The sequence below is a fragment of the Podarcis filfolensis genome (assembly GCF_964270895.1).
Source record: "Podarcis filfolensis genome assembly, chromosome: 7".
Lineage (NCBI taxonomy): Eukaryota > Metazoa > Chordata > Lepidosauria > Squamata > Lacertidae > Podarcis > Podarcis filfolensis.
The window spans coordinates 36,780,195-36,801,015 of NC_139603.1; the positions used below are offsets into that span (position 1 = coordinate 36,780,195).

The 20,821-nt window shown below is 41.2% G+C and overlaps 1 long non-coding RNA gene across 2 annotated transcripts in view; it reads left to right on the forward strand.

Moving 5' to 3' along the window:
* Positions 1-6,451: 6,451 nt before the first annotated feature.
* The window catches only part of LOC310767258, a 172,427-nt gene continuing 158,057 nt past the window's right edge, over positions 6,452-20,821 (forward strand). For both annotated transcript variants that reach the window (XR_014550806.1, XR_014550807.1), the window contains exon 1: positions 6,452-6,590. This is a non-coding gene — a long non-coding RNA (uncharacterized lncRNA). The remainder of the gene's footprint in view (positions 6,591-20,821) is intronic.

Here is a 20,821-nt window from a genome sequence, read left to right on the forward strand (position 1 = left end):
TTCTCCGGGTATTGCAGGCTAACCAAGGGGGGCATTTATACTTCAATGGCCTGCGAGCCAACTAGGCCAAAGAGGCCAAAGACTTGTGACTTTCCTGGGGGTTTGAGGCTGTTCTGTGGGGTGTCAGTAGAACAGAGATGAGGAGTTTGTGGCCCTTCAGTCACCGTGGGACTATAAGTCCCAGCATCCTTGAACATTGGCCGTGCTGGCTGGGGCGGATGGGAGTGGTTGTCCCGCAACAACTGGAGGGCCACAGACTCCCTATGCCTGTGTTAGAAGAATTAACAAGGGTTCTGCAACAAACAAGTGGGCTAAACCTCCCCAAAGTGATATTAGGAATCACTGAACTAGAGAAATGTAATAAAAAGGGGTGTAAGTTTTAGAGTGGTTCACTCAGGACTTCAATCCCATTCACTGCTGAATTACTATATTGACAAAACCAGTTTGTACTTGATGATATATGCATGATTGATGGGCTTATTATTAGTGTGCCTGCCTTCTGTATTGTTTAATGGACAGCTTTCAGATACAGATGCCTTAATTCATGCAGTATTACTGTTTGGTGTTTGATGATATTTTGCAGGCTGGAGGGTTGTGGCATACAAATGAAAACCTCAGCATCCTTTTTTCCTGAGTTTCAGGTCCTGCTGTGTTTTAGTTCAGTTTGTTAAGATGTGGCTCATTAAAATGGCTTGTTTTGTGATGGGAAAAGAAAAGCTTCTCCAGATGTAGACATTCATGGTGTGCCAGTAATTTTATTTAACAAAGTGCTATGGCATTCATAAAGAGACAATGGGTTCTGGCTTGAAATGATGCAATGAGGAGTTATGGATCCAAGCAACATGTTTTAGAGGGAAAGTTGGATTCTTTTACAGCTAACCACGCTCTTATTTGTTGCTAGCTTAATAGGAACATTGATTTAGCACGTTTAATATTGTTTCTTTATTTTATGGGGAATAAACTATCTCCATAGCAAACAACCACACATATATATGCATTTGAAACTCCACAATTCCATTATGGATATACTTGATACGACATAAGTTTCTAGGCTTGACAAGTTAGATTCACATGAGCCAGAAACTGCCTTAGAAACCAAAGTGGTTCTTTTCATTTTGCTATTTTATATATATATATAAAAATACTTTATACAAAAATATTCACCAACCAAAATTATAGCTGAGTGTTCTTTTATTTGTTTTCCCCCCTCTTAAGGATATGAACAATTGTTCAATGACAATTACAAATAATTTTTAAAATGATTTGCTTGATAACTTAATAGCTGATTCACACATTAGAAAAGGGGAGGAAGCATTTGCCTTTGACATGCTGGCAGGCCTTGATATTTGTGCTTTTTCCAATAAGAAATTGTATACAAATTTAATTGTATATAGAAGAGGAGGAGGAGGAGGAGGAGGAGGAAGAAGAAGAAGAAGAAGAAGAAGAAGAAGAAGAAGAAGAAGAAGAAGAAGAAGAACGCTTTTTTCAGGGAGGACTCTCAGGTGGGCACCAATGCCATTCTAAGACAACAAAGGAGGCATTCATGTTGAGTTCTGGGACTTCTTTTTCTAGATAAATAGCACTGTGTGCTGCCCTTCGGACTGAGTTGCCCCAGCCACTATGGGTGGCTCCCCCCCCCAAAAAATAAAACACAATAAAACACCAACCATTAAAAACTTTCCTGAACAGCCTGCATATGTCTTTAGAAAACAATCATTTTATTATATTAATAAAATATAATAAATTTTATAATAATAAGTAATTTCTCCCATGTGTTCTGAGGTGCCACACTGTCTTGAGAGGACTGTGCCACATAGTCTTTCTTCTACCCCTCTACACCAGATAACTGACTCTTTGTCTGTTTTAAGTAATCATAAGAAGCATCCATTTTATGAGCTACACTCCACATGAGTTTCAAAAATCCCAGGGGCAGTAACATTCATCATCTCCAAGCCTCAGACTCTGGAGATCATGAAAATGGCAGCAGATGAGATCTATAAAATACTAGCTCACCTACTATTTTTCTGTGATTGGGGCTGGACTGTTTGAAACTGGGATTTGAACTGTTAAATTCAGGATGATTTGTATCACAGAATATCATTAGTGGTCATATTTTTGACAAATCTGGCAATCACATTTGAGGTCCACATACCGCTGCATCAGAGAAGTAGACAGATATTTGTTCTAGGAGTGGCATATGAAGAGCATGCTGGATCTAGCCAATAACCCACCACTCCAGCATTGTATTTTCACAGTGCCCACCAGATGCCTATGGGAAACCCTGAAGTAAAGAAGCAAAGCTAGCCTTTTTGCTAGCATTGAATTGTAGAATGAGAAAACGGATAATGAGTCAATACTAGAACATAGAGCTATGCAAAAAAAATAAAATAAAAAAATGGTATCACATTTTGTGGCATGTGGACTAGAGCTGCAAATAAGTGTATAAGGTTGGAGTTCCTGACAAAGAGCAATTTCTGTCAGTTAAATTTGCAAAGAATACTGCATTCTGTACAGTGGTACCTTGGTTTACAACCATAATCTGTTCCGGACGTCTGTTTGTAAACCAAAACAGGTTGTAAGCCAAGGTGTGCTTTCGCCAATGCGGCCTCCCCCCCAGAAATTGTTCGTAATAAAAAAAAAGGGTTGTAATCCAAAAAAAGGTTGCAAACCAGGACACGCACTTCTGGATTTGATGTGTTTGTAATCCAAAACGTATGCAAACCAAGACATATGCAAACCAAGGTACCACTGTATTGATAATATGCTGTATTGATAACAGCTTTTTGATAACCTGCTAAGAGCTTGTGCTTAAGAATGGGAGAAACTGAGCTTGGTTCTCCTCTTTTTTCTGAATATTTGAGGGTAGTTGTGGCATTTGCAGTTTGTGACTTCACATCAACAAATTCCACAACCCACAAATGTCCGGTATGTTTCGGATGTCATGACAGACACAGTCTCTTTGCCCATCATTCAGAGTGTCTCATCAACAAACATGGGAATGTTGGTTGGACTCTGGCTTGGATGTTCCAGGGAGCTGTTTGGCACTGTGCTTGTGCAGGACTGACCCCCAGGTGCCCTGCCCCCTGGATCAGCTGCAGAGGTGGGAACCTGGTCTGACTGGACTTTGGGCCTGTTGATGTGCCAGACTGCACACTAGCATCTGCTATGGGATTGTTCCTTCCAGTGGGATTTACTGCCAGGTACCCTGTGGTTCAGGATATATGGTAAGATGAGAGTATGGGGTTTGGGTGTGTGTGTTTTTTGCCACATCATATCTTACGTTTTGGAGAATTCCTGTTGCTAAAGTACTAAAGAGGAGAGCTGGAAAAAATTTCATGTAGACATTTCCTCAGTAGCTTGCAGAAACTGAATTTTAAGTGTCAAGGGAAAGCTTTCTTTCATTTGGACCACAAACTACATGCATTCCGATGAATCCGTGGAGTTTTCTGATAATCTTTTGCAGGTGGCTAGATTAAAAAAAATAACAACATGTAATGGTACACTAAACAGGAAGACAAATATTTCCTCTGTTTGTATCTTATGCACTTGCTCATTTACCAAAGTAATATATCTTTTTTAAAATGTCACTTTTAAAGCAAAGCCCTTGAGTACAGATAAAATAAAATGTTTGACATGTAAATTTCCAAAATCCCTACTCTATAAGCCAATGGATCAGGGCCAGTTAGTGAAAATCAGCTCTTTATGACTCTAGCATGTGGTTATTCCTATACACAAAGGTATTCTGGGTTAATGCAGATTCAAAGCAATGTAAAAGGATGTGGAATGAGTGCACCGAAAACTTGAATCCAGATTGATCTGGATAGGTTTTCAGGGTGATGGCCACAGTGATACATTTCCTCTAAAGCTCTTCATTTGAAAAATAAACCCTAAACAGCTGGGGGAAAGGGGAAGGAGAGGATGGTGTTACAGTTTTGTGACTGACAGCTCTACCTTCCAACTTGGCTTTACAAGGTTTCTTCAACCACAGCCCTTTGGGGAGGGCTATTGTAATGACATATCAAAAGTTGTCGCATGTTTTCAGAGCTCTTGGGGAACAGCGACACTAAAAGAGTTGTGGAGTATTTGGTGGCTGAGTTGACCTTATGTGATCTTTTTCTTCTAAGCCAGACCAATCCTTTCCTAAAATGTATTATGTCTCCCACCAATATAGGTAATGATCTGACATGATCTCTGCTATGGGATACATATATCCCAGAGCCCAGTGAATAATAATATTCTCCTAGAAAACATTGTTAATAAAATAAATAATAATATTGTTTGCTGCCACAGGTTATATCTTGGATCAAGTCGTGGGAATGTAGTTGTGGCTATAGTAGAATTATATTTGATTTGAAGCATCTCATTGGAAATGAAATAAAAAAACCCAGTAATGAAAATAACTTATGCCACATAATTTAATTTGAGTCATCCTAGCTTTTTTTACAACACTGAAATAAAGATGAAAGTAATTTTATATTTTCAGCTCAAACTAATAAGAAAATGATTTATTAGATTTTAAAGTATTTTAGGGTGGTTTGACATTTAGATAATATTGTTTTCTCTATCTATATACTTGCTTGCCGAAAGAACTTGTAGGTCATAAACCTTTGCATTAAGCCTTTCATATTGGTAGAATTGATGTTCTGAATGGGTGATGTTAAAATGTATAGTCAAACCTGACAATGTGAGGGAGATCGTACGCCCACCCCACCCCACCATGTGACAAGACACCTCTGAAGTTCTGGGGTACATGTTCCTTTTGTGACCATGGAGAATGTCAAACTCCATTCTTATGATTGGATATTTTACCAGAATTTCGCCAGATATTGTTGGACTCTAAGTCCCATCAGCCAGGGCCAACATGTCCCAGTGATAGGAGATTATGGGAGTTGTAATCTAACAATATCTGGAGTACCACAGTAGGTACTGAGAACCAATGTACATTTTATGCACTATAGTGTGTAAGAAAAGCCCAGTGCCTTTTTCACTGCTAAAAAGCAGCATTAGGAAGGGATAATTTCCATCAATGAAGAATCAGAGATGATGGTGGAAGCTGGTTCTTCTTGCCCGTGGGTAGGCAAACTAAGGCCCAGGGGCCAGATCTGGCCCAATCGCCTTCTAAATCCAGCCCGCGGACGGTCCCGGAATCAACGTGTTTTTACATGAGTAGAATGTGCCCTTTTATTTAAAATGCATTGCTGGGTTATTTGTGGGGCCTGCCTGGTGTTTTTACATGAGTAGAATGTGTGCTTTTATTAAAAAATCATCTTTGGGTTATTTGTGGGGCATAGGTATTCCTTCATTATTATTTTTCAAAATTTAGTCTAGTCCCCCACAAGGTCTGAGGGATAGTGGACCAGCCCCCTGCTGTTCTTGCCTATCACTTTCCCACTGCAGACTAACATCCAACACCACCCCTAAATCTGATCTGGAGGGAACAGATTGAGAGGAGAGAGTTTGTAGGAGGGAAAAGGAGAAGAATGTTCTGTTGCTCTGAAAAAAATCGCCGCACCGGCAGAACATTTTCCTTACTGGTGTGTTGAATAATACCCAGTGTATTTTTACTTATGCTTTTAAATACAGTGGTACCTCGGGTTAAGAACTTAATTTGTTCTGGAGGTCTGTTCTTAACCTGAAACTGTTCTTAACCTGAGATACCACTTTAGCTAATGGGGCCTCCCACTGGCGGTGTGTCGCCGCCGTTCAATTTCTGTTCTCATCCTGAAGCAAAGTTCTTAACCCGAGGTACTATTTCTGGGTTAGCGTAGTCTGTAACCTGAAGCATCTGTAACCTGAAGCCTCTGTAACCCAAGGTACCACTGTATGCTGCAAACTGCTTGGAGACTTTTTTGTTTTAACAAGCCACTAACAAATTCAATAAATACCAATATTTTATTTATTGAATTTACATATCGCTCTTTACCCGGAGGCTTCAGGGCAGTTCACAGAATAACTGCAATACGTGAGCTTGGGAAGGGACCAGAACTGAGGGGCAAAGCACATTGAATTGCATGCAGAAGGCCTCAGGTTCAATCCCTGGCGTCTCCAAGATGGTCTAGCCAATCTGAAACCCTGAAGAGTTGTTGCCAGGCAATGTGGTTATATGGAGCTAGCTGGACCACTGGTCTGACTCAGCAGCTTCCTATGTTCCTAAGAGAATAATAATGTGTGAAGCGAGCAGCCATAAACATCTAAATAAAGTAGGATTCTCTGTTAAATGTTTTGTTATACAAAACACCTTGGTGAGGCACATTTATAGTTACCATAACTTATATTTACAGAGCAGGTAGAATTGTACAAGCTGTGCTCAACTTGTCATTATGATGGTTGTTTTTATTTTTATTTTTGCATTACCTTATTTTGGTTCTTGGTGGTTTGCTTACTGTAAAACTAGAAAGGGGGGTTGTTTTAAGCTGGCAGTTTAGAATGTCAGACTGAGGGGCTTGGCTGAGCCATGAGGTTCAAAGAGATTAACCTGAACTCAGCTGTTTGCCTTACTGATCTCATACCAGCTGAATGTGTGACATTAAGATGTCAATAGCACAACAGAATTTATCTAACAGTTTCACCATTGACATCATCCTTTGAAGGTATGGGCAATTGCTTCTCTTGACACATCAAGATGTATTTCTTTATTGTAAATGGTCATAGGATGTAGAAAGAGTGGTTTGAACTTTAAATGAATCAGATAGTGTGTGTGTATTAAAAAATTATGGTTATATAGATATATTTCTACTTTGGATTTTAATTTCAGTTCTGAGTCCCGTCCCATCCGCCTTCCCATACATTATTATCTTACTATTATTTATTATCTAACTATTATCTAAAATTTGCACCATTCAACAAGAGCGTAAGTATTCTCTTCAAGGCACGAGGCAGGTATACATCAGTCTGAAAACCAGCAAACTAGATAATTTACTCATTTATTTAATTCCAGTTGTGAATTGCTTCCTCTGAAATTTCTGAAGTAAATTCTCTTTCATTGTCCACAAAACATATTTAAATTCAATCTATAACATGAATATTCAGGCCCGTAGTTTATGTATATTTATCTACTTTCTGTGGAAGGCTTAACAATATTTGATAAATAACAACAGACTCTGCATTCATCCAATGTGTGCCTGGAAGGAGATGTACAGGAAAGGGGAACAAAAAATTATCCTGTCATTAGCATTTGAGGTTCCATCAGAACAATTTCTCCATGACATCATAAATGGCAATATTTGTCAAATTAAAATAGATAAATTTTATTCAGGAAACAAAGAACTCATGCCAATATTTTCCTTGCGGTCTTGTGGGTGTCATGGTCCAGGAAGAGTTGGGAAACCAATTCAGCAGAACAGGTCTGCATCCAAACATTCAATGCAACACTACACAAACTGCAGGAAACAAATGCTTAGCTCCTTGTGTGATTTTGTCATTGGGAGACAGAGGCTGGCTGGAGATTTGAACCCAGTTTTCATTTACTAATGTGTAAATGAACTATATCTAACAGCTGTAGAAATCTAGCTCTGAATTTTCATTTTAGAGTTTCCAGACGTGATTTTTGCAGTGACAGTGTCATGCCCACAGATCTTCCAAGGAGGATCTGGAGCTCCCCAAAGCTAAGATTGAAGAGGTGCAGCCCATGTCAAGGGACTGTGAGTCAGAGCAAGAGGATCTGGGGTCTTCAGGGGTCATGGCTATCCAACCTGCTCCTCCTCCAGCGTGGTGTAGTGGTTAAGAACGGTGGACTTGTAATCTGGTGAACCGGCTTCGCTTCCCTGCTGCTCCACATGCAGCAGGATATCAAATCCAAACTCCTCCTCCTCTTCTCAAGGCACAAATAGCTCCACAGAATTAGGTGGAAGTTGAGAAGCCACCAGACACCAGAGCCTGCCAGACACCAGAGTGCCCACTTGAGTAACAAGGACTCCTCCGGGGTAAAGGGATATTCATGAGCAAGTCGACAAAGGCATCTCGGGTTTGCAGCTGTTCTCAAGGCAGAGCTCTGATAACTCAGGCTTAAAAGTCTTTGGTTCCTGGTACAGAGTACTAGAACAATGCCTTTACAGGAGCTCTGTGGCCTGTGTTCCCTTTTAACTAGCTAGTCCCTGGACTCAACTTCTTGTTCTGCAACTGCTTCTGGTTCTGCCCCTGTATTTGGGTTTCTGGAAGACTATGATTCTGGGACTGCCCCCATTCACTCTCAGGTGTTCTGCTGTGTGCCACCTGGGACAGGGCAGACAGGCAGTATTACAGGACTGAATTTCTCCACCACCAACAAATGCCAGATTCCTTTGGAAGGGATGTAATTGGGTGGCAGAGCACATGACTGACACACCGAAAGTTGCTGTTCAATCCCTGACATCTTTTGAAGGGGCAGGGACAGCTCCCTCTCTGAAATATTAGGGAGCTGCTTGCCTGTATGTTTAGACCAAGTACTAGGGAATCTGTGGCCTCCAGAAGTTGTTGTACCCCAACTCCCATCAGCACCAGCTAGCATATCCCATGGCCTGGGATGGTGGGAATGGCAGTCCAACAACATAGGAAGTGTCACAGACTCACCATCCTTGCAAGAAGGGAAACTTTATAAGGGTAAAGGTAAAGGTAAAGGTAAAGGGACCCCTGACTATTAGGTCCAGTCATGACAGACTCTGGGGTTGCGGCGCTCATCTCGCTTTATTGGCCGAAGGAGCCGACGTACAGCTTCTGGGTCATGTGGCCAGCATGACTAAGCCGCTTCTGGCGAACCAGAGTAGTGCACGAAAACGCTGTTTACCTTCCCGCTGGAGCGCTACCTATTTACGCCATCTACTTGCACTTTGATGTGCTTTCGAACTGCTAGGTTGGCAGGAGCTGGGACCGAGCAATGGGAGCTCACCCCGTCGCAGGGATTCGAACCGCCGACCTTCTGATCGGCAAGTCCTAGGCTCTGTGGTTTAACCCACAGCGCCACCCGCATCCCTTAATCTTTATCTATACATATAGCTAATTGTATAACATTACTACCTGAAAGTGTATATTATCTGCAGGCAATAAATCAGTATTTTTATGACATGGCAGTTATTTAATAGATTTATATCTCCCTTCTTGGTCTAGGAACTCAAGGAGGCATACATTGTTTTCTTCTCCCTGCCCCTCCCCCTGATTCTATCACAACAATATTGTAGGCTAAAAGATAGTGACCCATCCAGGGCACTTAATGACTGTGTGGAGAGTAGAACCTGGCTCTTCTTGGCTGCAGTTTGTTTGTTTTTATTAGATTTATATACTACCTTTCATCATAAGATCTCAGGGCAGTTCAAAGAATAAAATAAAGGATAAAAACATGTAAATAAGTAAAACAAAACAGCAAAACAATAACCTCCCCTTCCCACATATACATTAAAAAGGTTATAGAATACAGCGGTACCTCGAGTTACAAACGCCTCAGGTTACAAATGCTTCAGGTTACAAACTCCGCTAACCTGGAAGAGTTACCTCAAGTTGAGAACTTTGCCCCAGGATGAGAACGGAAATCGTGTGTCGGTGGTGCAGTGGGAGCAAGAGGCCCCATTAGCGAAAGCATGCCTCTAGTTAAGAACAGTTTCAGGTTAAGAATGGACCTGCAGAATGAATTAAGTTTGTAACTAGAGGTACCGCTGTATTGTCTTGTCTTGTGCCTAAAATTATATAATGAAGGCACCAGGCAAGCCTCCCTGGGGAGAGCATTACACAAATGGGGAGCCACAACAGAGAAGGCTCTGTCCAGCCCTCTGGACCTCACGTGGAGGAGGCACACAAAGAAGGGCCTCAAATGATGGACGCATTGTCTGGGACAGTTTATATGGAAGAGGCAGTCCTTCAGGTATTGTGGTCCTGAGCTGTTTAAGGCTTTATATAGATCAAAACCAGCACTTTGAATTGGGCCCAGAAACTACTATGCAGCCAGTGCAGTTGAGCCAGGATCGGTGTAACACTCTAACCACTAGGTAACACTGTTGTAGAAACCTAGTTTCCAACATTTCATTTTAGGAATTCAAAAATGACTGTGTAAGTCACAAAGTTGTTAAAATCTAAAAGCAAAGCAAAAAAAGCTGGTATTTAAAACAGGCCAGTTTAGAAGGAATCCCACAATTAGATATAAATTAGTTTGCACCACTAACTAGTACAAACAGTTCTGGAGCCTATTAAATAACTGGAGGGTTCAAGGCTGTCCCAAGAGGATTTCTGAAGCCAGCCTTGAGCAGAGGTGGCAATGTCTCTTGCAAGGACAACCAAATAGAAATACCATAGTTGGGGTTTCTGATCTCTTTGGTATGACACTGGCATGAACATTTGTCTGCCAAAGCAAATGAGGATTTAGAGTGGTAAATAACAGGGCAAAACTTGGATGTTAAACTGCCTCAGTTTAAAGCAAAGCAAAACACCAAACCCTAACTTAAGCATCCTCTTAAAAGCCCTTCTTCCCCTCACCACTTTGAAAGGCACCTCGGCACAATCCGTGAGTTCAGCACGTATTGTCCCTTAATGGCAGGCATTACGTTTGCACAATGCCATAAATCACAACTAAAGGCTGGTTTTAAATAGGACACAGATACATGCAGGCACCACAGCTTTCTTAAGTGATACTTAGAGAGAGAGAGAGAGAGAGAGAGAGAGAGAGAGAGAGAGAGAGAGAGAGAGAGAAAGAAAGGGCAGTGGGAGAGAGAGAGAGAGAAAATATCCTGGCCCATAGTCTCCAAATAGACTAGACCTAGCAGAGAATGTCCCATTTCAGTACTCACTGAGCTTCACTGAAGGATATTTTTATGAATACTTTTTAAAAAAGAAAATGCTTACAGACTTCAGCCCCTAACCAGTTTAATTAGGATTTAAATACCTTGTGGATTCCTCCCTCCCTCCCCTACCCACCTCATGCCATTGTGAAAATCTGGGTGCACATCATATCATCTCTATTCCCTCACCATTGCCTACATAGGCACCCTTTCTTCCCTGTTATTTATTTGGGGTTGTTTAAAAAACCAACCCCCCCAAAAAAACCTTTATTGGTGCATAAGCAGAAAGACAAGCAGGCTTACATGCAAAGACCTGCAATTACTGTCCCTGATTTCACTGTGAAAACTTTGCAACGGGTCACACTGAAAAATCTTCCTCTACCCCTCCCACTCCTTCTAAGAGAACAAAAAAAAATCCATCAAATTAACACATCAATGAGTTGATTGTAATCTCCAGGGTTCAGTGTAGCACTTTCTAGCCTCTCAGACAGGAGGCCAGCATGATTTATCAATGCAAACCTAATAGCATCAATATGAATCTAACTAAAAATCAATATTTCATTACCAAATTGTTAGTGAGAATGAAGAAAAATTGCCAGAGTCAAAGCATTCTCTAGGGTAGGAGCATCTGGAGTTCAATGTGACAAGATGAGTGATGCATGACTCGGGGCCTGGGGAAGGACACCGGGAGGACAGGCCACTACGTAAGGCCGGAGACTCATGAAGAAAGCTTGCTTCCTCACTTTTTTTTATTTTTAAAAAACGCTTTCTCTAAGAGGCAAAGAAAATGTCTGGGAGAGGGAAATGGAAGATGCTAAGGTTATTTACTGAAATGAATGCAAAACAACAGATGCAATTAAATCCAGAGTGCTGAATAAAATGGAGTCTGCATTCACGGTGTCATATACACACCCAACTTTCTTGCAGTCAGGGTGGTGCAAACACGAAGGGCAGCCATGGCAAAAAGCCATCAAGCTCTTGAACCAGATTCTGAATTTTAACTACCGTACAGCCCGATCTCATGAGTTGCTGGGCTGAGGATCATGTGACGAATCTTCAGCTGCAAGATATTGTCACGGTGCGATGCTACAACTGATAAAGTGTTGTGCCGTTGACATGAACAATCGGGGGGATATGAGGCTGCTTTTCACCAAGTCAGACCATTGGCCAATCTAGCTCAGCATCTACTCTGATTAGCAGTGGCTCTGAAAGGTTTTGGAGAGGAGCCTTTCCCAGTCAGGGATTGAACCAAGAGCTTTCTTAATGCAAAACATGTGTTCTCCATGTGCTATGATCCTCTGATTAAATGTTCATGCAATACTCAAACACTAGGGCAACCAAATACTTGGGCAACCATGGTGCTACACCGGCCACAGGAAGACTCTCTCTTCCATGGTCTGGTAGCAAATAAGCAGCCACTGCAGATCTTTTAGGACTGGTGTAATATGAACCCCATAGGGACACGGGTGGTGCTGTGGCTTAAACCACAGAGCCTAGGGCTTGCCGATCAGAAGCTCAGTGGTTCGAATCCCCGTGACAGGGTGAGCTCCCGTTGCTTGGTCCCTGCTCCTGCCAACCTAGCAGTTCGAAAGCACATCAAAGTGCAAGTAGATAAATAGGTACTGCTCCGGCGGGAAGGTAAATGGCGTTTCCGTGTGCTGCTCTGGTTCACCAGAAGCGGCTTAGTCATGCTGGCCACATGACCCGGAAGCTGTACGCCGGCTCCCTAGGCCAATAAAGCGAGATGAGTGCCGCAACCCCAGAGTGGGCCATGACTCAGGGGTCCCGTTACCTTAATATGAACCCCATTTGACTGTCCCTCTCCCCACGCATGGCCACATTTTGCACAGGCTTCTGGGTCATCTTGACAAGGAGCTCTACATAGTGCAGTAATCTAAATAAGAGGATACTAGACAGTTAACTGTTGTGCCTCTCTTTCTTAGCCCAATAAAGGCCACAGCTGATGAACCAGCTGAAGCTGGAAAGAGGTATCCTTTGCCATTAAGCTAGCTGGGTCTCCAGTTACAGTATAGAATTTAAGGAGTGTCCCCCAAGTAGGGGTGGGCAAATCTGTCCATTCTGGTTTTCTAGGTTTGTCATTTTCCCAATCCTAAATTTGGTTCTCCACATGTCTGTGGCAATTCCCTTTTTTAAAAAAATAATTCATGAAAATTCGTGAGCATTTTAATCCAAGCTTGTCCCAATAAGCAAGTTTTCTGATCCAGTTTTAACAAATATCTGCAAGCACTTCCCCCTAATTTAATGGAGTTTCTTATTTTGTTTTCATAAATATAAATGCTTTTTAATGTACATTTCCCTCTAGTATATGCACTTGCTGCATACTGTTTGGTTGGAGAACAGCATCACTAAATTCAGTAAAGTACAAATTTCAAAAGACAGCTGTGTTTTGGTTTGCTTGTTGGTTCATGAAGTATGGGTTAGTTTTTCATTAAAACGAAAACAAAATCAAATTTCTCCTCCACTGCTACTTGCAAGCTACGCATCTGCTCCTTTGGGGAGTGAAACTCTATTCACGGCAGTTTAACATCCCGATCCTTTAGCCTCTCTCTTAGTGCCACTGAGGCAGAAATCTCACCACCAAACACAGAAACACAAGTGAGATGCCCGCTTCCTATAAGTGACTTATAACAACCATGTCTCAACAAAATCTTGAATCCTTGAGTTTAGAATAATTATAGCAGTTGGCAGTAATTTGCCCTTGCTTACGGTCAGCAGGCTTGGAAACTTTGTGGACTGAATCCTGCTCACCAAACGCAGAAGGAGATGTGTATCCTCCTGCTGTGCTGAGCCTACAGCAAGTGCAACAGGCCAGGACATGACAAGTCAGGCTTTTCTAACCCTCCATTTGTTTGAGTCATCCGGCATCCTGAGCCCAGCATATACAAAATGCTTAGTCTTATGCCATAGATAACCGCAGGGGTCAGCAAACTTTTTCAGCAGGGGGCCGGTCCACTGTCCCTCAGACCTTGTGGGGGGCCAGACTATATTTTGAAAAAAATAAATGAACGAATTCCTATGCCTCACAAATAACCCAGAGATGCATTTTAAATAAAAGCACACATTCTACTCATGTAAAAACAACGCTGATTCCCAGACCGTCCACGGGCTGGATTGAAAGGCGATTGTGCCGCATCCGGCCCCCAGGCCTTAGTTTGCCTACCCATGGATAAGAGCGTGGGCTTTTCACTTCCTTTTGAGGGTAGCAGAAACCATGAAGGAAAAAGGGAGAAGGGCAGTTCAGTCGATTCTTCCCTTCCCCTATCTCTGCTTGCTTCTCAGAAACTGCAGCCTGACTCCAAGGTCTCCCTCCACAAATGGGCTATTGTTATGGTGCAGCAAGCGAGGCCAAGGAGTGGGCAGGAGTGGCTTGACTCATTCCCTTGCTTGCAATCTGCTCCTTATGCTACCATAACACCTGGTCTCTGCATGCAGAAAGCAGGATTTCACCCTTTCTTTTCAAATGCAAGATTATTTTTCCATTGTATTTCCAACCGGGGCTTTAAGAATACATTTCATGTCAAAATGTGTGACCAAATGGAGAGAATGACTAAACCTAGTTTGACTTAATGCTTAGGGAAAAATATCCTCCAGGTGCCTGTTTTCCAATTCTGGCAGGAAGTAACCCTTATTCTATAAATTCCCATTTTATTAGTAGCTCTCTCGTTATTTAGTGTTCCTGCTCATGCAGAATGCCAGTTTTAGAATTGTAATCTTTTCATTACTTCAGTGTTTTTGTTGCCTTATGATTTTGCTCCAATCTGTGGTGGAATTTTCCCTTCTCTTGAGGCCCATGCACTTTCTTTTAATTTTTTTAAAAAGTTAAAATCCGAGAGTTCTTCCTTTTTATGAGGTATTTATAGTGTCCAGGCTTAAATGTGTCAGTTGAAATATATATATTTCTCTCTAGAGTTTTTCCTGGGGTTTGAGGGTAGAATGAATAAATGATTTTTTTTTACAGATTACATGGAGACTTTGGGATGCAAAGGATATATTCAATAAACTCCAAATAAACTGTAAAAAATAATCTATAGCCAATGTGCTTATAAATCCAACATATGGTAATTATAATTAAAAGGACATTTCCTCAAACTACAGCCTAATTGGTTTTTTAAAAAGCCAAAACAAGCTCCCCACCAGCAGAGGGAACATAAGAAATATTTCTTATACCTATGGGATTTCAAATTATTTACTAAACTTTAACTTCTATATCTCATTCCCTCTAAGCCATTGCTTACTACTGCCTTACAGTTTAAGCATTAGTTTTCTATTTTGAAGTTTAGTGCTCCACAGAATACTGCAAGATTCTTAATGTCTGTAAATTTTGATTTACAGACTTTAAATTTTGATTTACACCTGAGGGGGAACTGGCCTATAGGTTTAGACCCAATGAACCAAGTGGGGTGCGTGCATGTGATAAAATATCTGTGATATGACTGCATATTTTCAGCAAAACTAGAGATAAATGGGAAATCGGGAAAAGTAAAAGGGGAATGCAAACAAAACTCTGTGCTGAATAGCTTTATTCAGCCCAGGAAGAAAACAAGATGCTTGCATCCCTTGTGACAGGATTATTCTGTAGCGCAGAACTGGGGAAACTGGAAGTAAATGTGGCCATCCGGGTCTCTTTGTCTGATGCATGGGAATCTCTGCATTCCACCCACCTCTATCACCAGCCTTGCTCTGTGCCCTTCTCAGGTGCTTTGTGTGGCTCGATTGTGACCTTACCTTGCAGCAATGTTGCTTTCCTACATGGAGAGAAATGCATCTGACTGGAATGTAGCCTGCTATACAAAGGTATGAGTTGCCACTGTTGCCCTGTCCACTTTTACCCCCGGCCCTGCCTACCAACGGCATGCAGCCCTGGAAGGTGGTCCATGGGGGAATGTGGCTGAAAAGACTTCCCCATGCCTGCTGCAGTGCAAGCTTTGGACAGCCAGGTTTGTGAGCCCACACGCTAAACCCTGACCCCGGTGCCCACCACGTAGAAATGAGACATGGGTTTAAAATTAGGCCATAACTTTATTGAATTCAGGTGTAGGAGCCTTGGAAGGTATCCCTGTCATACCCAACAGGGGCTGAGGATGCGCAGGGCAGTCAGGTGTTGTGGGAGGGGACTGTAAAGTGTGAACTTACACAGCGTGCCCTCCCACTTCACCAAAGCCGGGAGTTTGACCTATATGCCGCCGCTCTAGGAACAGTGACTCCCGCAATCAACCCTTTAATGGGCCCTGCAAACGCCACCACATGGGGTGCATCAATATGCCGCCCCTGAGCCACAGATAGACTACAGAATACCGACCAAGGCCTAAAACTGCCAAAATTGTGATGAATTGCTATAGGGAAGACGAAATCTGTCAATGCAGGGAAATTCCTTCCTGGTTCTGAATACAGCAACCATCTTACGACAATAGGAGCATCCGCTGACCTAGGAAGCAAGAGGTTAACCTGCAAAAGAAGACCATGTTATATTTTAGGGAGGGTTGGGTGGGTGAACCTGGAAAGAAAACCAAGTGAGCCTGGGCCAAAGAGCATTGGCCAAAGAGGGCCTTTTCTGGCCCTTACCCCATACCCAGCTGGCAGCCCGTTGGCCTGCTGAGATGGGGGCAGGGCAATGGCCACCCTGTAGCAAGATGGGTGGCACCTGGCCAGGTAAGCCTGCTCAGTGTCGCAAACCCTGCCCACCTCTTGGAGGGGGTGAGCGGAAATATATGTCAGTGTAGCCTCATATCCAAAGTAAACCATCTTGTCAGGGATTTCCATTGCTACAAGGAGATTTCCCCAGTTCTCCTTCCCCTGGGCACACTGCACACCCACCCCAGGTCTGCTCTGGAGGCTTGGGAGAATTCTCAGAATAGATTTGGAGGGGGCAATCAGGAGGGGGGTGAGGGAGAATGTTCCATTGCGCAAGTGGACAACCTTGCCGCGATGGGACCAACACTGCACTGGAAACAATCCTTGGGATTTAAGCAGAGGTTGGAGAGCTATCTATCCAACAGGCGTGACCTGGTTGCTGTTAAGTTTAATTGTTTAACTGCCCAAAGTGAAATGGAGAAATGCCTGTATGTATATTGCTAAGGGTTTAACACTGGAAAATTCCACTGGAATACTAAAGCTAGAAAGAGTTCTCTGAGCTTCAGTTAGTTAATAACTAATTGTTGATATCCTCTGCTAGCATTCACGTGAGTAACCTTAGACCATGTGATTACGGTATCAGTCGCAAATTTCCATGGTATTTTGCCTTGGTATTTTGTTCCTAGGAACAGTGAGGGAAAGATGTGCTAATGGTGTCTCTTAGAGTTATGTTATATTTCTAAAGAAAATGATGAGACTATGCTTTAATATGCATATGCTTTATATAACTTTCTGGATGTATCATTGATGTTTCTGTACCTGTTTTTAAGAAGTTCTGGTTAGTAAAGTTTTGAATCTCATTTATGGGTCTGGACAATTTTTATTCCAAAAGGAGTCCATTTTTATGCATCCGATTGCTTCATGCTGCACAGTATTAATATCTGCAATATTAAAATGCTGCACCCCATTTTTCAGATCCAGGGAGTTAGACTAGATGACTTCCAAGGTCTCTCCCACCACTACAATTCTATTTTTTGTTTCAGTTGGACAAAACAAAATAATTCAAGAGTAGTGCTATTAAACACTCTGCTCCTTGATTCTCCTTTGTATTTGCATACAGAACTTTTGTTCAGATTCCTATCAGCAGATAGCATGGCCTTGGCTAGTAAGTAGAAGCCATCTCCTTTCCCATTGCTGTAACAAAGGGTGAAGAAATTGTGGTATGCACTTATGCAGAAATTAACCTATCAACTTTGTACAGACGGCGGCTTGGATGCCTCTCATTCCTTTCATGCTATTTGTTTTTTTGTTCCTTGGTTTGAAGATACAAAAAGCAAGTGCCTCCTTTGAACAATAAGTATATTTCTTTGTATTAATTTAGATTTTCTTTCTCCAGTGTTCTAATCTCTTCCTTTCTTGTTTGATTGATGAGACTCAAGTTTAGGAGGTTTAAGCAGCTGCTATAACAACCTTACAAACTTTGTTATTTAACTTCACTCTTTTTCTTTGTTTTGTTTGATCCATTCTTTTTACATGGTTGTGTTGATCACAACGGATGTGTTTTCATTCCTGCTGTAACTTTTATGTACAGCATGCATGTCATTTGGTTTTCAGTTTCTAGGTAAAATTCGATGTTTAAAAAGGTAAAGAGACATTTCAGTTCACTTCGATGATGATCACCAGTCAGGACATACAATGATGTCTAATGTTGTTTTACCTTTGCTTTGAATTTTTTGTGCTCGAATGAGGATGTGTAGTTCAAAAGCTTGCATACAATAGCAATGTAATCTTTTGAAGTAAAATGCACTATAGGATGACAAGATGCAAAGATGGATAGACCTCCAGTTTCTTTAAAAATCACACTGAACAGGAAATTTCAGGTGGTTTGGTGTGAATTTTCGCCTAGATTTAAAATGAAATAGAATTGCAAGTTATTGCATAGGCAGGACAGAATAAATTTATGGCTGAGCAAATGTAAAAGTGATGCAGATCAGAAAGAGCCCCCCATTCCTGAATCTTACTTTTAACTCCCTGTTACTGTCTATTTAAAAGTCACCCCTTTTGAGCTCAGTGGGACATTCTTTGATGAACAGGATTGCAGCCTAAAGAAAGTTTAAGATTTCAACAGTGTAGAGTACAGCTGAAAAACAGGCTATCTAGAAAATCATAATCTGTATGTATGGACCTAGATCATGGCTAATATTTTTTTACTGATTAGTTTGTAAGAATAAAATATCTATTTTGTTCCAAGCTTCCATTTTCTGTTTTCTTTTTACCTTCTTTCTCTCAGGTTATGTTATATACTTGATTCCATTTTCTCTCTCTGTGTGTAACTAGCTGTTGATGGCTTATCCTGTTGCCGACAGTAATGCAAACACCTAAAGTATTAGCCATAACTTTCTTTTAAAATCCATATTTCATTCTGAACGTGTATATGATTTAAGGCCAATTTTCTTTCAAAACTATGGAGATAGCAAGAGGCATATTAAAAGTAACTGGTGTGTGTGAGTGTTTTATTTTAAAAAAATCACGAAAGGCAATGTATTATGTGCACTTGGCATTATTTATTTATTTATATATTTGCCATTAAAATAGACATCTGTTAAAATGTGGCTGATGATATAAATGGATATTTTTTTCACAGATTTGCATTTTACAACTAGATAATCTTTTATGAATTTTCCCCATTTTACATACTTCTGTGTAAATTGTTTCACACTAAATCTGCTTAACTTTATTTATGGAAAATGACAGGTGCATTTTTATGACACCTTATACTTCGGGTCTTTATTTTGACAAATGTTGTTTTATCCTACTCGTTCGTACTTGAAAGTTTGCAATATCTATTACGTTCAAAAGGAACTTTTGGCAAAGGCCATGAATGGTTGTAGTATCTCACTTTGAAAAACCACGAAAAGAAAGAATATAAAAACAAAATCTTTAAAAGTTGCAATACACAGCACAAGCTGGAAGTGTGGAAATAAACAAATGCTGCTGCTATTTGACCCTCAAGATGTAAAGTGGGCATTCAGCAGTATCACAGAGCACACATATTTCCCCAGTGGGGGAAGAATTAAACCTAACTTTGGAAGAACATGAAGCCCTCTCTTCGATGCTAACTTTGGTTTGGGTGACAACGAATTTTTTAACACAGTGAGAATGAATACTTCAAAGTGAACCAGGAAATCCCTTCAAAGTGAGACAAGTGTTGACCCATTTCCAATGGCTGAATCTCGAGGACAAAATGAAATCACATGCACTCACACACTAGGAAAGTGCAAATAACAGCTTCAGAATTAACGAGGAAGATCCTTCTGAATTGTCCGGTTCATTTTCAAGACTGTTCTTCTTGTTCCCCGATGTGTGTGACTCTTGTATTTATCTGTAGTACTTGTCAATCACAGCTGTTTCCTCAAGGAAAACACCAAAATGTGGGAGCAGGCTCATTTCTCACATGCCAGTAAGTTAGAATGGTTTGCTTTGTGTATCTTGTTCTAGAAGAGCTAAAGACCACCTGGTTTGCAACTGGTACAGCAATACCCCATGCAGCCTGTCTAGGATAAGTACTGTATTTTTTGCTCTATAAGACGCACTAGACCACAAGACGGACCTAGTTTTTGGAGGAGGTTTTTGGAGAAGAAAAAAAATATTCTGAATATCAGAAGCCAGAACAGCAAGAGGGATCGCTGTGCAGTGAAAGCAGCAATCCCTCTTGCTGTTCTGGCTTCTGGGATAGCTGTGCAGCCTGCATTCGCTCCATAAGACGCACACACACTTCCCCTTACTTTTTAGGAGGGAAAAAGTGAGTCTTATAGAGCAAAAAATACGGTAGTTGGTTAATTCATATACATGAATATAATTGACACATTAGGTTGTATCTCTGACTGAGCCAAGGATGAGGAAGTTAACGCAGTGTAGCCCAGCCACACCAGGAACCTCCCAGCACCCAGAGATCTGCTGGATCCTAATCTCATCCCAGTTTAGGCTTGCTCCCTAAAACAAATCATTCATAAAGGGATAACATCCTTTTGGTATCTGATGGAATATTCTGAAGCAAGACATAACATATGCATAATCATGTCTTATTTTTGTAAGTGCATAACAAAAATGTGAATTAAGTCCCCCACCCCAATAATTGCATAATTATATTTTAGCTCAATTGTTAACTTATATTAAAAAAAGCATAATTAAAAATAATTGGAGAAATGCTTTAGCACAAAAATGGCATGAGGCTGGGCATATTTTCTAAACAGCACATTTTCACATGGATATATTGCAAAAAATATGTCTCTCCTAATTATACTGAGATCCCCAAAAGCTACTGCAAAAGGAACTTAATTCACATTCAGTTCACTCAGAAATTAAGGGAATTACTTTTGGGTGTGATGCAGCTATATATATATAAAATCACTGAATTAGTTAATTTGAATTAGTTCATTCCAAGCCCTCCCCACCCATCTTTCTTACAGTGACTGGTAGGCTGCAACAAT